The following is a 17,090-nucleotide window of genomic DNA, read 5'->3' on the forward strand; positions in this document are numbered from 1 at the left end:
TCCTTTTCTGCAGTACTGTTGCCTAGCCACTTATTCCCCATTTTGTATTTGTGCATTTGATTTTTTTCCTTCTGAAGTGTAGTACTTTACATTTGTCTTATTGCATTTAATTTTACTGATTTCAGACTAGTTCTCCAATTTATCAAGATCATTTTCAATTCTAATCCTGGCCTCCAAAGTGCTTGCAATCCTTCCCAGCATGAGGTCCGCAAATTTCATAACTGTATTCTCCACTTCATCATCCAAGTCTTCAATAAAAAAAACTTGGATAGTACCAGATTCAGAATAGACCCATGTGGGACCTACTAGATACATCTCCCCAGTTTGACAGTGTAAAGTTGACTCCTCGATTATGGTTTTTCAACCAGTTCTGCTCCCATGTTACCATAATTTAATCTAGACCAGGGGTAGGCATCCTATGGCACATGTGCCGAAGGCAGCATGTGAGCTGATTTTCATTGGCACTCACACTGCTGGGTCCTGGCGACTGGTCTGGGGGGGCTCTGCATTTTAATTTAATTTTAAATGAAGTTTCTTAAACATTTTAAAAACCTTATTTACTTTACATACAACAATAATTTAGTTATATATTATAGACGTATAGAAAGAGACCTTCTAAAAACCTTAAAATGTATCACTGCACGCGAAACCTTAAATTAGAGCGAATAACTGAAGACTCGGCACAGCACTTCTGAAAGGTTGCCGACCCCTGATCTACACCATATTTGCCTAGTTTTCTTATAAGAATGTGATACCTTTCTCTGCTAGATCAAAGAGCCCATTATTAGATAATTGTATCCCATGTAGGTAATTGCAGACTGTAATCAAGTCTCTCTTTAACCTTTTCTTTGTCAAGCTAAATAAGGTAATGTGGGACCATGTCAAAAGCCTTACTAAAGTCAAGATATATCATGTCTGTCCTTTCCCTTCTAGCCAGTATGCAAGTTACCCTGTTAAAGAAGGAAATCAGATTGGTTGGTCATGGTTCTTATTTTATCCAGGTGCTTATAAATTGATTCTGTAATAATTTGTTCTAGCATTTTTTCAGGTGTAGAAGTTAGGCTGGCTGATCTATAATTTCCCAAGTCTGTCTTCCCCCTTTTAAAAGACAGGTGCTACATTTGTTCTCTAGTCCTCTGGACCCTCATCTGTGCTTCATCAGTTCTTGAAAATAATTGCTAATGGTTCAGAGACGACTCCATCTAATTTCTTAAGTACCCTAGGATGAATTTCATCAGGCCCTGCCAGCTTGACTACCTCTAACTTCTGTAAATATACTTTAACCTGTTCTTTTTAGATTCTGGTTTATGTCTCTTCCCCTTTGTAGTTAATATTAGTTGTGCAGAATGATAGTCTTCTCTTCATTTAGGTGACAACTATTAGGGCTTGGTGGTCAGTCCTCAGTTGTTCCTAAATTCTGCACTAGTCATACATGCCCACCATGCTTTTACTTGGGGCATCAATTCAAGGAAATACCCCTATTTCATTTAGATCCCCATTGGCAAATTAATCTGTAAACTGTTCTTAAAATGCATCTGACAAAGTGGGTATTCACCTACGAAAGCTCATGCTCCAAGATGTCTGTTAGTCTATAAGGTGCCACAGGATTCTCTGCTGCTAACCTACTGTAAGTAATTCCTGATCCAGTCCATAGAGCTGCCCCTAAGACAGTGCAAGGCAGTGGGCATGCAAGGAGCTGAAAGAAAGAATATAATTATATGGGACACACCACAGCACATATGGTAAATGTCTTCACAGAAGAGTAAACTGCCATTATCTGCACCTGAGTTAACTCCTCTGGAGTTAGCTCAGCTCAAGTAAATACAGTCACACTATGAAACAATACTTGAGCTGCACAGAGGAGCTGTGCTAGCAGCTGACAAGCTGTGCTGACTTGAACAGTACAGCCCACATCACTGACTGGGCAGACAACTGGAGTTAAAAGTAGCACCACCCTTAAGATGTTTTGTATAAGGATGGGACTTGAGTTGGGGGATATTGTATTGATCTTGAAGGTCTAAAGAGTTAAGGTGACTATAAACTCTTTTACTGTCCAAATTTCCCATGATAATAAATAGATTTGGGGGTGAGGAAGTTCTACAAAGACCTTAGTTTACTCAGCAAACACCCAAAAGCCTTCATTCATTCTTAAACTGAAAGCATATTGATCAAACACAAGAAAGAACAAGAAATTAAAACAAGCATTTATATTTAAACTGAATCAAATCCTTTAATGTCTCTCTCAGTTGGGAGGCAAAATAGAGACTTATTTTCAGAACAACCTTTCATTGATTAAAAGAGAGTTAATTTTACTTCCAGTCCTGCCTTGTAAAGGGTATTTACTTCTCCTGTTTCTAAGACAGACAGACAGGCTCAACGTGGAGGAGAGAGAGGGAGAAAGGTTGGGGAATACAGATTTTACAGATATCTTCAGAATATTGGTCAATCATGAATGGATGCTTTGGCTGGCAGGTCAAGCTTAGCACTTTCTGCTTGATCCCTGTTCATGCTCTGATTGGGGACATCATCTATTTGGATTCTTGCTCCTTAGACAAGGCACAGTTGTGGTCATCTCATCTCACTACATTAATACAAAAAGCTGAGAGAATGAGAGAGGAGATAGGACAAAGAGGGAGGAAAGAAAGCAACACAACAAGGGAAGGGAAAATAATACAGGATCTTACATGCCTTTGCAGGGCTGGTAGACAGTCCCACTGGTGGGCTGATTGAGGTGATGTTGTGATTGTGTGGTGACTGTCAGCGCTCACAGGTGAAAATAAAGTTCCTTCAACAAGAGCAAGGCCAGCCGGCCACCGCCTTCTGCCCCCCAGGAAGTTCTTAGCCTGGTCTGCTCTGTCTGACTTAAGCTTGAGGAAGCTGAGATGAGTCAAGATGAGTTTCTATGCTGGCAGACTGGTGGATGAGCTGAGGGAAGAAAACTATTTTTTCCCCAAAGGCTACGTCTACACTACAGGATAAATTCGAATTAGCTTAACCCAATTTTATAAAACAGATACTATAAAGTCGATTGTGCGCGTCCACACTAGGCACATTAATTCGGTGGTGTGCGGCCATGGTCTGAGGCTAGCATCGGTTTCTGGAGTGGTGCACTGTGGGTAGCTACTGTAAAATAATGAGGCAATAATGTCGATTTCCATCCACATTAACACTATTCCGATATAGTAATATCGATTTTAGCATTACTCCTCTCGTTTTGTAGGAGTACAGAAATCGATTTAAAGAGCCCTTTAAATTGATATAAAGAGCAGTGTAGTGTGGACGGGTGCAGCGTTAAATCGATTTAACGCTGTTAAAATCGGTTTAACAGCGTAGTGTAGACCAGGCCAAAGTCTCATTTTAGGAACCCCGAAAAGGAGTAAAAGTAGGTGGCATAGTTTATCCTCATTCATGTGTCCATCATTTAAATGCATTTCTGTAAGGCCAAACTTGGCATAGGTACCTTTGTTTCTGTATTTTCTTGTTTACTAAGTATAATCTGGCATAGTCCTTGAATTATATCAGTAAGCCCTGGTTGTTTGGACCACTACAGTTTCTCTGTTGGGTTTTTTTTGCACCTGTTATAATATTAGTCATTGTAAACAACTTGACCTATTGTTCATGGGTATTGTAACTTTTATGAACTTCCACATAATTTTTACAGTTGAGCTCATGGTAAGTTTGTAGGTCCAATAATCACAACAGGCAACACTTGAATTTAGCTTGAATTAACTATGCAGTGAAGATGAGCCCTTAGACATTCTTCAAGTCTGCTCATTACGGGGCAGTCTTGGCTGAACCATACTTAACAGTATAGCCTCAGTGGCTTTTGCAAGCTCCAGGAACAGAGTTAAGGTTAGGTGAAGGCTGCTATGCACCTTACCCCTTTATTTTCTGGTTTTCAGAGATTTAAATCTAGTTGCACTCAACATTCTAGATGGGTACAAGGCACTGCCAGCCAACATAACTCCTTGTTAACAAAAGTTTTTTGGTAGTGAATGGAGAGCAGATCTCTGCTCCCATTTATGCCCCATATTTCCTCTATAACCTTTTCCAAGTCACTTATATCCCCTGTCCTTTGGTTGCCCCACCCGGAAAACAAGCCCACACATATTCCCCTCGACCAAAGGGTGTTTGGATGGCAAACACAGGAGAAGTCATTGTGCCAGATCCTAGAGCCCCCTTTCACTTTGAAATATACCCTGTGTGGTTCACAGGCCAATGGTAGAAACACCCCCAGCACCAAGAGTGCTTCTCCATCAGCTTTGTTGCATCTAGTTTTCAAACAGCAATTCCTGAGACACTGGATTATTCCTGCCTTTGAAAATTGTCTCTGGTTTGAGCCAACTACCAATCCCACTGTCAGGGTGTCATGGCTTGGTCATGGGCAGTCAGAGTCAAAGTCTGCAGCCAGGAGACAGGAGTCAAGAGCCAACTGGGTCAGGATTTCAGGAGGTCAGCAGCAGGAGACAAACTGGAGATCAGAACCACAGGTCGGGAACCAGAGTCAGGCCAGATCAAGCTACTAGGGGGTCAGAGATAGGAAACAAGCTGGAGGCCAAAAACCTCAAGTCAGATGCCAGGAGTCAAGCCAGGATATCAAGCAGAATGGGTGGGAAGCACAAGGTGCACAGTACAGAGCAGAGTGAAGCCCAGTTGTTCAGATAGCTTCCTGTTCCTGCTGCTGGCTTAAGCAGGGCCAGTCAGCCATTCAGCTACTCTAAGGCCTTGGCTACACTGGCGCTTTACAGCGCTGCAACTTTCTCGCTCAGGGGTGTGAAAAAACACACCCCTGAGCGCAGCAAGTTACAGCGCTGCAAAGCGCCAGTGTGAACAGTGCCCCAGTGCTGAGAGCATGGCTCCCAGCACTGCAAGCTAATCCCCACGGGGAGGTGGAGTACATGCAGCGCTGGGAGAGCTCTCTCCCAGCGCTGGCGCCCCAACCACACTCGCACTTCAAAGCACTGCCGCAGCAGCGCTCCCGCGGCAGCGCTTTGGAGTTTCGAGTGTAGCCAAACCCTGAGGCTCCGCCAATCAGACCTCAAAGATGGAGCCTCACACGGGGGCTGGGCTTCATGGGTCCCAAGCAAGCCATTGTCAGCAGGCTGCTCCTATGGACTTGAGTTTGAGACTGGTGAGTCATGACACATGGGGTGTTTCCACAATTTTCATCCTTATCCTCAGAACCCCTTCGTTTGTCAACAAGATGGAGCCCTAAAGGGGGAAGTCCCTTGTCCTCTCCTTCTTGGTTTGGGAGACATCCACTCCCCAGAGCTTGCTTGTTACAAAAGTTCTCTCTCTCTCTCTCTATGTAGATAGGGAGGTCAGGTACCAGTAAATGGGGTGCAGGCTCTGGGCTGCGCTAGGGTGACCAGATGTCCTGATTAGAGTCCCGATTTTGGGGTCTTTTTCTTATATAGGCTCCTATTACCCCCCACCCCCGTCCGGATTTTTCACAGTTGCTGTCTAGTCACCCTAGGCGGCATGGACTTCAGGTGGTTCCCAGGAAGCGGCATCATGTCTCTCTGGCTCCTAGGTGCAGGGGCGGCCAGGGGGCTCCGCAGGCACCACCCCTGCCAATGGGAGCTTCAGAGCTGGTTCTCGGGTAGCACCTGCACCACTGGCAGGGGCAGCATGCGGAGACCCCCTGGCCACCCCTGCACCTATGAACCAGAGGGACATATGCCAGATGCTTCTGGGAGCCCTCCGCTGTGGCCAACCGAACTTTTAGCAGCAGTGCTGACCAGAGCTGCCAGGGTCCCTTTTTGACCGTGCATTCCGGTTGAAAACCGGATCTTGGCCATCCTATCTCTGATCGGCTCAGCTCTCAGAGGGTGAGTAGGGTATGGCCTCCCAGGTGGGTTGCCAATAATGAAAACTTCCTACACAGCCTCAGAAACAGATACTAAGCATGTCAGATAATTACCTAACCTTGTTCTGGGAATTTCTAGGTGCATGTAGCTGAGGTGCCTGCTCTCTGGACATGTGCAAATGGAAAACATTTTTAGACCCTGTCGAACTAGGAAGGACTCAGGTTGGTGATCTTCTGGAAAAGTCTCTCCCTTTGGGCATCCAGTCCTCTGCTGAGTGTTAATTTAAGATTGGGAGTACATGTGGCACCTTAGAGACTAAAATTTATTGAGCATAAGCTTTCGTGGGCTACAGCCCACTTCATCGGATACATAGAACCACAGAAGTGGGCTGCAGCCCACAAAAGCTTATGCTCAAATAAATGTTAGTCTCTAAGGTGCCATACGTACTCCTGTTCTTTTTGCGGATACAGACTAACACGGCAGCTACTCTGAAACCTTAATTTAAGATGGGGGTCCCATAGTTATAAAGAAAATATAGTAATCAAAAGCCTATTACAAGAATGATAATGCAGGAAAGTCAACCATTGAGAAGTTTGAAAATGCCAGAATTGAAGGTACCCAGGGAGTTCTAGGGGTGAATTTCCCCATTGCCTGCAGCTCCTTTTGCAGTTCAACCCTTCCTCTGCCTCCTTCTTGGGATCTGTGAGCCACAGTTAATGCTATGGTAGAGATTTTGCACTTCTCGTCCTGCCCCTACCACATATGGGCAGCAGACAGCCAATAGCTAACGCCATAGCTTTGGATAGCTATAAGAGGCCACATATTAAAGGTCTCCTGCTCAGATTGGCAAACATATATTAGTCTCTCCATTTCTTCCTCCTGACCACAGGCACAGAACTTGAGCCAAGCAGGACTGCCTTTCCCAGTGGCACCACTGTATTTGCACCTGAAGATCAGGGGCACAGCTGATCCTCTGAAAGATCATGGATCATTTTAGGGAGACAGACCAAACAGCTGGAGTCCTTCAGATCAGTTACTGGAGCCAAGATGTTAGGGACCAGATTGTAGCCAGCATGAGAGGGGATGTATAATGGGGAGGAGGAAAGGGAGTTCATGTTGTGCCCTCAACATAGATCTCAACCACACCTACAGGCCTGCTCTAGGCAGCAGATGAGGCAATGGCCATCTCCACATTGGCCAGCAGAGGGCATGCTGTGCCTGGGCATGAGAAACAGGAGTGAGTAGGGTTGCCAACCCTCCAGGATTATCATGGACTCTCAAGGAATTAAAGATTAATATTTAAGATTGTGTCATGTAATGAAACCTCCAGGAATATATCCAACCAAAACTGGCAATGCCAGGAGTGGGTGCTCTCCCCCTTTGTGTCTGGGCAGCATGGTGTGCCTGAGTCACAGTGACTGCTGGGGCTCCTGATGGGGAAGTGAAGTGCCACCCCATGTTCAGCCTACAGTATGCCTACACCAGGCCTGAAAGGTGGAAACATAACAGTGTGGCCCTGGCAGCCCAAGAAGCTAGCTTCCTCAAGTACAATTTTGTCTGAAATTGTAGGTACATCCTCAGGACACCTAGCCCCTATTGCCACCAGGGCTACACTGCTCAGTCAACGCTAATGCAAATATGTCTCTTTGAGCTGGAAATTACACTTTCCAACTCTGAGAAGTAACACTTTCCATACCCTGAGAGGTGTGACTAAGCACTGGCTGCAGCAATCTGGGCAATGTTGCATACAAATCAATGCCAGATGAGATGGATATTTCTGCTAAAATGATCAGCAGTAAAACAGTTAATACGGATATTTGCATTACCAGACTTCAGAGTCAACAGACACTGGCGCAGACTCGGAAGTGGAAGGACTAACAATTCTCCAGAGCAAATGATTCAGCCAGCAGTTTTCGGGAGCGGCTCTTCATCCCATGCAGTGGATAATGCGCTATTCACAGGACAGATCTCCGCTCATCTCTTCGTGCAGCATACATCGTGCTGCAGGGACATGCCCCCTACCTGCACAATGCCCATCAACTTGCAGAAACCGCCTCCCCATGCACTGCCCGCCCACCTGCAGAGAGTCGCCTTTCCCCTCCTTGTAGTGATCAGCGGGCTATGGAGGCTCCTCCCTCCGTGCAGTCACCGCCTGCTGCAGAGCTGCCCCTCCCGCCGCCCCCTCCTCCGCANCCCACCACTGCAGAGCTCTCTCCCCCGCCCCCCGCAACGTGGCTGCCGTGCAGTCCCCAACTGGCTGCAGACCCAAACGCGTCCGTCTCCCCCCGTGCAATACCCGCTCGGCCGCGGCGCTCCCTCTTCCTCCCCAGTGCCGTGCCGTGCCGTGCCGTGCCCCCCCCTTGTAGCGGCTGCCCGGCAGCAGAGCAACCCGACCTCTCCGCACTCCCGGCTCCCCCTCAGGCCTCGCGCGCGGGGGGCAGGGCTTGGGTAGTGGAGGGGACGCACGTAGCCTGCGCGGGATGCGTCGGTTGCGTGCTCTGTTGCGCCGCGACGCAGAGCGCTGCGCGGTGAAGTCAGTGCGGAGCCGCTATCGGTCCCTCTCGCTGCCCCTGGGTCTGTATCTGCCCCGCGGAGGTCCCGGCCCCCACCCCCGGTGCGACGCGGAAGAGACGCCTCCCCCCCTCCGGGCCCCACGGCACCCGGTCCGGCGGGAGGGTGGAGAGCGCGCGGCCTGTCCCTCAGGTGAGAGCCGAGTTCGCGCGCGAGGGAAGCGGCTCCCTTGACTGGGGGGCGCGGTCGAGCGGAGGTGGGGGTGTCGGTATTCACCATTCTTAGTTACGTTGTTCTGCTAGCGTAACCCGCATTGTGTAATGCGGCCGCTGCGTCAGGGAGGCTACGCAGTCTTCGCTGGGACGTCTGTCCCAGGCTGAGGCCTGCTGCTCAAACGTTGTATTCCGACCCGCTTTATTCTTAGAGGGGAGTACTAAGTTGTGTGCGTAGCAGGAGAGGCCCTCCAGGCCGCTGTTCTGCCGTTCACATACCCCGCGTTCTGCAGCCAGCGGTCTGCGTAGGTGCGGTATGAGAACGGGTAAGGGGATCGGTTTTTTCTGCTGTTTACGCATTTGGCGGTTGGGTAACCTGCAGAATGCTACGTGATTTACGTAGAGGGCGTCTCTGGCTCTGTTGCGCCGATTGCGGTGGAAGCGAACGCAGGGCATAGGGTGCAGAGTTTGCGTGGGAGAGAGATTTGGCCCCATCTGTAGGCTACGCGATTTGCGTAAATAATGCTTTCCCCCGCGCGCGGACTGCGGTTTACGTACGTTGGGTGCGATTCTTCGCTGAGGATGGCTGTCCCCTGGAGAGGTAGGCGAATAGAGCTTTAGCGCTATTTGCGTAGCGACCTGAGTCGCCTGAAATATTTTTTTAGCAGGCGCGCCGTTTGCGTAGGAGGGTTTGTTCTCTGGTGAGTGGGGAAAAGCTTTTTGGTCCGCGGCCTGCATAGGGGTGCCTGTGTGTGGGGGCTGTTGCGCCCTGCTGGGGGACGGGTAGCTCAGTAAGCGGATTGCGCAGCGTACGAGAGCAGGGGCCCTGGGGCGGGGCGGCGGAGCTGATGGTACTTCCTGCCGCCGCCATTTTGTCATCTAGCCGGAGGAGGAAGCGGTGGCTCTTGAGTGGAGGCAGCGGCCCGGCCGGGCCCCGCGGCTCGCGGTGAGTGAGGCGGTCACGCACCCCACCCTCACGGGCTCTACACGCCCCGGCTCCTTCGTGGGTCACGCCAGCCCGGGCCAGGCGGCCCCAGGGTCAGCCGCGTCTCTCCGCGCCGTTAGGCCGGGCTGCGGCCGCCACCCCGGCGGGGTGGATGCGGATAGATCGAGCCCGGCTCCTCATGGCGTTCAGGCCCGGCCGCCCCCGAACTGCCAGCGCCGACACGTGCGGGTCCTGGTGCTTGGGCGGGCGGGTCGGTCTCTGCGGAGGGCCGGGTGGGGACAGGTCATTGGGAAGGGAGCGGCGGCGCTGGTGCAGCAGGAAGCGGCTCGGCGTTAACCCCTGTTCACTGTACCCAAGCGATACAGCTCGTAGCGGCCTGCTGGCTCTTTAATGTCCGGCAAACAGCCGCTGGCGGACGGTCCTCTTTGAGATTGCATGGTAAATGCGGCACCAGCAGAGTCCCGTGAACCGCACTGAGGCGCTGATTCCGGTTTAAACGTGCCTGATTGGAAGGAAGACTTTGAACAGTGTGTGCTTTTGATGAACCTTGACATTTTTTTATATATATATAAATTCTGGTGCACTTCAGAGTGTAAACTGATGCCGCTTACTATACTGGCTGTCCAGATTTTGTCATTTTGCAGTGTAGAAAAACAAATGTTCTCTCACGGTTTGAAAGACTCAAATAAGTTGTAGTAACTATGCAGTGATAAGAACGAGGAATACTTGTGGCCCCTTAGAGACTAACAAATGTATTTGGGCATAAGCTTTTGTGGGCTAAAACCCACTTCATCAGATGTATACACACATCTTCCTACTGTATTTTCCACTGCATGCATCTTCCTACTGTATTTTCCACTGCATGCATCTGATGAAGTGAGTTTTAGCCCACAAAAGCTTATGCCCAAATACATTTGTTAGTCTCTAAGGTGCCACAAGTATTCCTCATGCTTTTTGCTGATACAGACTAACACAGCTACTACTCTGAAAACTGTATACTGTGATAGAAACAGTGGAACTGACTATACTGTGTATTTGGTGGTATATTCTGTATAGAGAATTTCTTAAACTATTGGTTTTAATCCTAGATGTTACAAGTAACACTAGTGAATTTAAAAATATTCAGAACTGTGGTTTATTTTGATGTGGACTAAAAATGTTGACACAGCTGTTTATATATTGTGAACTAGATAATTTGAAGTAGCCACTTAGAGGAAAGTTAAATGCAAAATTGTTCTACAACTCCCCACCCCCTCAAAAATATAGTTGATTGCATCTAAAGCACCTGATTCCATAAATAAATCATAGTTGTAGGACTGGAAGGGACCTCAAGGTCATCTTGTCCAGTCCCCTGCACTAATGGCAGGACTAAGTATTATCATTCTGGACCATCCCTAACAGTATAATTTCTGCTAATATAAAATTGTGTGGCTAATATTTTATTCCTGCCTGCAGTGCTTCTCCCACTCTGATCCTCCCCCCCCCCATTGTTGCTTAGATTATAGAATGTTCTTTGAGTGTAAACAGTCTATTCAGAAACAGAACTTCCTATTAAGAAGGCTGGTCCATGTCTTGGGAAGGAGAGTTGGTAGTATGAGAGGAAAAAGAAGCTGACCATGTCCCTACTGACTGTATTATATGGAAGAGGGAAAACTGTTCTAACTTCAGTTAGACATTAGAACCAGAATTTGCCTATATAATATGCTGTCATTGCATTGTGATTGACTAGTGAATTCTACTTAAAATATAAGCAGAGAAGTTAGATCTACTTGCACTGCAGGTAATGTGGCTAAAATTCCTCTCTCATAGCTATAGCAAAAGTATTTCAGTAATAATTTTATATTTTCATAGTTCCATTAACTGTTTATATAAATTTTCATAGTTCCATTAACTGTTTATATAAAAATGTGAAGACTATTTTGCTTATTTTTTAGTAGCTTTTTTCTTTTCTTTTCCTGCTGCTTGTTAATCATGTAAAGTGAAACTATGTTCTGTCCTGGAACTGGATTGATTTCAGGAATGGGTCAGGACACATCTTTATCTTCCTTTAAATACTGCTGATGGTCACACTGTGTTCTTTACCTAAATCGTGCCTTACAGGTAGATGATGTTAAAACTAAAAAAGGCCAAAAATTACGTGTCACTTAAAACAAATAGTTATAAATGATAAACATCAATTAACTCTCAATAAGCCTTGTTAGATTTTTTTTTTTGAGACTCTGTGTTTCTGTGAAGTTCTTGTTTAGCAATGCTTTTGTAGAAAGACTTGTTTTTAATCTAAAGTTTTAGTGCTGTTGAGACTTATTGCATGTTTTATAAAAACAGACCAGGAAAATAGCTGGAAAATGTAGGAAGTGCATGTGCTGTAGATCTGTGTGTGAGATGCATGCTATTCAGAGATGGAAAGAATTAAACTGGCAAATATTTACCAGACAGCCAAGATCATGAATTATGACCAGTGGTTGTGTATGATACTGTTATAGTATGGATAGATGCATGTAAACTTAATTCTGCAGGCTACTTTGGATGTTGGGTTCTCTGTTGTATTTACAGAACATTTTTCATAAAAATAGAATGAAATGGTGGAGGGACTTTGAAAATCATCGATTTACACTAGATTTGTAAAGCCCCAACTTAATTTGAAAATTTATGGTATGGCTTGCAATTTATTATGAATTAAGTTTTATAAATTCTGGTTTTAAACTCTTCAGTGTCACTACCATAGGATATCTTTGAATTGCCTGAAGCAGTTTCATAAAAACAACAAAACTGAAAATTCCATCGTAAAAGACTTATGCTACTGAAATCAAACTAGCCAAGCAGTGAAGTGCTTACGTGCTTTCAGAATGGAGCCTTAATACTGTTTTTATTCAGAATTTATAGTCATACAATGTGGAATAAAATCTTCATCACTATGAAAGTTGCGTAATTGTTAACATTAAAAAGCCTAGTATTTCAGGATGTTAACAAAGTTCAAAATTGTAATTTTTTTTACACGTACAATCTTGCAAATATGTTAACTTCAGTAATGTAACATTTTAAACAATTACAGTTCATGAGGAAAAGTCACAGTTGTTACTATTGCATCCAGTTATTGAAATTCACGGGGGGCCTTGATGTCATTCAGAAATAAAATGCTGAAAACAAAAATCAACTTTGAAGTTGTCCTAATGCAGTTTCTAGTCTTTAAGTGCACCAGGTGAAATGATGAAAATACAAAGCCAGCAGAACCCTGAACAGTTAATTGACACTACTTTCACGATCGTATCTGTTTCTCTCAAAGTATATGCTTGAGATTATCACTACTGAATTGCTGTTACAATATTCAATTGGCAAACATGACTGGCTTGCAGTTCAACTATTGTTGGCAGAAAACCTACGTTCATCATAAACATATTAATCTAAATAGTCAAATGCAGGTGTTGGTTCTGCTGCTGTTGGTGGAACCAGCACATGCAGAAACTGGACATATATTTTAGAAAATAATTAGGACTGCCACATAATGCTTGTAGAACATGCATTTTATCATCAATTACATTTCAGTAAAAAGTTTGTCTTCTTCCACACTTCAACAGCTTCAGCCAAGGAACATGAAGTTCTCTATACAAATTCATATGCCATTACTACTGGTATTAGTATTTTGAACAATTTCTTAGTGATTTTTTTCTGGCCAATAAAATCCACACCCCTGAGTGACACAGTTATACTGACCTTTCTACTGGTGTAGACAGCACTGTATTGATGGGAGGACTTCTTCTCTCGTTGACATAACTACTGCTTCTTGGGGAGATGGATTACCTATGCTGACAGTAGAAGTCTTCCCATTGTTTTTGGTAATGACTTCACTGAAGCTCTGCAGTGGCAGCCTTTTAAGCATAGAGAAGCACTCAGTCTACATTCTTCACAGATCTTTATTCACTTGGATTAGTCTGAAACATAAACTTATAGGCAAACTGCAAAAGTGTTTCATCTTATTACTTGAGATGTGACAAATATGTGCTGCCACCTTTCTGTTTGTATTTGGCAGCTGTAAAGTGGCTGTTGAAAAGTAACTTAATCACAAATCCAGTTGTAAGATCAAGGTCCTGTGTGGGTAGATCCCTGTACTTGTGCAAAGAAATGTTGAAGTCTGTGGGTTTATGGGAGTCCATTGTGTGCAATCAGGAGCATAGATAGTATCTCACCTATCCTTTCAGATCTTTTGACAGTAGATTTAGCATGTGTGCAGAGTAGGCATTTACTCTGTCCTGAAAGCTTTCTTAATCTTAGCCTCATTGGCTTTGTTTTTCTTCACAACTGGTTATGTCTTTTGTCTATAGTGACTGTAGTCAAATGTTTAGATGAATGTGGATGATTACAGGTATCAGTGCAGAAAGAGCTCTATGTAAACTCAGAAACTTCTGTCCCACCAACAGAAGTTGGTCCAGTAAAAGATATTATCTCACCCACGTTGTCTTGTTTGAGTATGCAGCGTAAACAACGTAGATTGAAACTCCTGATGAGTATAAATTGTCCATGTTTTCCCACCATACATGATTGCTGAGGTCACAAGCTTGGTGCCACTAGCATTTTGGTCTTAATGATAAGCTTTGAATTGTTCCATGCTCTGTTAGTCTGCTGAAAGTGATGGCAGCCTTTCCAGTGCGAACATTTAGTTCTTCATCCAGTGAGAGGTTGGTGGTCACTGTAGAAATCTAAATAGCTGAACTTTTGGACCACTTCTAGCTGGTTTGTATTTAAGGTAATTGAATAAACTTGTGAAACCGTCTATCCTAATAGAACAGTTTTTTGATGCTGGTTGTGAGAGCAAATGCCTGACGGGTAGTTGAAAGGTGGTCCATGAGTTCTTGTACTAGGCCTTCGTTCTGGGCTATGAGAACAGCATCATCAGCGAATAGAAGGTCCCTGATTAGCACCTTTTTGATTTTGATCTTTGACTGATGTCGGGACAGGTTGAAGTGTTTCCCATCTGATCTTGTGTGGAGATCCACTCCATCATCCTTCTTTGCATTTTGTTAAATCTGCAGTGACAGTGTTCATGGATCAAACAACATGTGCCATGTGAATGCCTGTTCTCGCTTTCAGGTGACATTGTAAATAAGAAGCAGGCAGCAGTATCTCCTGTAAATGTAAACAAACCCGCATCTGATGAAGCGGGTGTTGACCCACGAAAGCTTATGCTCCAATATATCTGTTATGGTATGGCTACACTCGAAACTTCAAAGAGCTGCCGCAGGAGGGCTTTGAAGTGTGAGTGTAGTCGCAGTGCCAGCACTGGGAGAGAGCTTTCCCAGCACTGCACGTACTCCACATCCTCATGGGGTTTAGCTTGCAGCGCTGGAAGCCACGCTCCCAGCGCTGCGGCACTGTTTACACTAACGCTTTACAGTGCTGTATCTTGCAGCGCTCGGGGGTGTTTTTTTCACACCCCTGAGCGAGAAAGTTAATTTTTTTGAGTTAATTTCAATCCACACCCTAGTAAATATAATCCCAATCTATAAAAATGGAAATAAGGACAACCCAGGGAATCACAGACCGGTCAACTTAACTTCAGTTCCCAGAAAGGTAATGGAGCAAATAATTAAGCAATCAATTTGCAAACACTTTGAAGATAATAAGATAAGTAACAGTCAGCATGGATTTGTCAAGAACAAATCATGTCAGAACAAACTAATAGCTTTCTTTCACAGGGTAATGGGCCTTATGGGTAGTGGGGAAGTGGTAGATGTGGTATACCTTGACATTAGTAAGTTGTTTGATTCTCTCTTGCATGACCTTCTCATAAACAAACTTGAGAAATGCAACCTAGATCGGGATCTCAAACACGCAGGCCGCACGTGGCCCGCGAGGTTATTTTCTGCTGCCTGCGTGGTCCTCGTGCGCACCCCCCTCCCCTCCCTCCTTCAGCGTTTACCTAGAGCGGCTCTGGCCCGGCGTGCACCGGGGGCAGAGTAGATTTCCTGCCCTGCCCCCGCATGGTTCCGGGAAGCGGGAAGAATGTGGGGGAAGAGAGGCGCAGGGGTGTGTGTTGATGTTGCTTTGGGCACTGCGGTTCCCCGTTCCCGGCCAATGGGAGATCCTGGGGGCGGTGCCTGAAGCAACAGCAACACACACACCCCTGTGCCCTTGCTCTCCCATGTTCAAGTCTCTTCATGGAGTGGTGTGGGGGCAGGGTAGGCAGGCAGGCAGGGAGCCTGCCCTGCCCCTGGTGCGCGCCAGGCCAGAGCCCACCCACCGAGCCCCTCCTGCAGTCAAACCCCCTGCCCTGAGCCCCTTGATGCACTCCGACCTCCTGCACTCCAGCCCCCTGCTGTACCCTGCACCCTGACCCCCTTCCCTGAGCCGCCTGCCACACCCTGCACCCGACCCCCTCCCCTGAACCGCATGCCGCACCGCAGCCCCCTTCCCTGAGCCACCTGCTGCACTCTGCACCTGAACCCCTGCCCTGAACACCCTGGTGCACTCCAACCCCCTGCCACACTCCTCACCCCTCCTGCACCCCACACCCCAACTCCCTGCCCTGAGCCCCCACCACGGCCCTCCTGTACCCCTTGGGGGTAGGGAGGGGGTGGAGTTGGAGTGGAGATTTTAGGGAAGAGGTTGGAATGGGGTAGGGAAGGGATGGGAAGAGCCGGGGCCTAATGGAACGGGTGGAATGAGGGTGGGGCTGAAGGCGGCGGGGGGAGGTGTCAGTAATGCGGCCCTCGGGCCAATGTACTAGTCCTCATGTGGCCCTCATGGTCATTTGCGTTTGAGAACCCTGACCTAGATGAAGCTACTATAAAGTGGGTGCATAACTGGTTGGAAAACCATTCCCAGTGAATGGTTATCAGTGGTTCAATCAAGCTGGAAGGGTATATCAAGTGGTGTCCCACAGGGATCAATTCTGAGTCCAGTTCTGTTCAGTATCTTCATCAATGATTTAGATATTGGCATAGAGAATACACTTATAAAGTTTGTGGATGATACCAGGCTGGGAGGGGTTGCAAGTGCTTTGGAGGATAGAATTAAAATTCAAAATGATTGGACAAACTGGATAGATAGTCTCAAATAAATAGAAAACATGACCTTTGAGGGAAGATTGAAAACTGGTAAGTTCCCCCCTCAGTCTTATCTTTTCCAGAGTAAAGAGACCCAGTTTTTTCAAATACATAAAAGGTTGTTACAAGAAGGAGGGAGAAAAATAGTTTTTCTTAACCTCTGAGGATAGGACAAGAAGCAATGGGCTTGCAGCAAGGGTGGTTTAGGTTGGACATTAGGAAAAACTTCCTAACGGTCGGAGTGGTTAAGCACTAGAATAAATTGCCTAGGAAGGTTGTAGAATCTCCATCATTGGGGATTTTTAAGAGCAGGTTAGACAAACACCTGTCAGGAATGGTCTAGATAATGCTTAGTGCAGGGGACTGGACTAGATGACTTCTCAAGGTCCCTTCCAGTCCTTTGATTCTATGGGCTATGTTATACAGGAAGTCAGACTCAGCGATCGCAACTATCCCTTCTGGCCTTGGAATCTATGAAGGCCTTCCAAACACTATGTGGTGCAGTGCCTCAGACCTCAGTGGTTCAGGAGCCAAGTGAGCTATTAACATTACTCAAAAGAGCCACAGTAGT

General features: G+C 46.2%; 1 protein-coding gene across 1 annotated transcript in view; it reads left to right on the top strand.

The window, feature by feature from the left end:
* Positions 1–8,302: 8,302 nt before the first annotated feature.
* Positions 8,303–17,090, top strand: part of BRD4 (bromodomain containing 4) — a 236,707-nt gene continuing 227,919 nt past the window's right edge. Inside the window, exon 1 of the mRNA XM_075060969.1 lies at positions 8,303–8,513. The gene's annotated coding sequence lies outside the window, so the exon portion shown is untranslated. The remainder of the gene's footprint in view (positions 8,514–17,090) is intronic.

The sequence above is a fragment of the Chelonoidis abingdonii genome, chromosome 26 (assembly GCF_003597395.2).
Source record: "Chelonoidis abingdonii isolate Lonesome George chromosome 26, CheloAbing_2.0, whole genome shotgun sequence".
NCBI classification, from domain to species: Eukaryota; Metazoa; Chordata; order Testudines; family Testudinidae; genus Chelonoidis; species Chelonoidis abingdonii.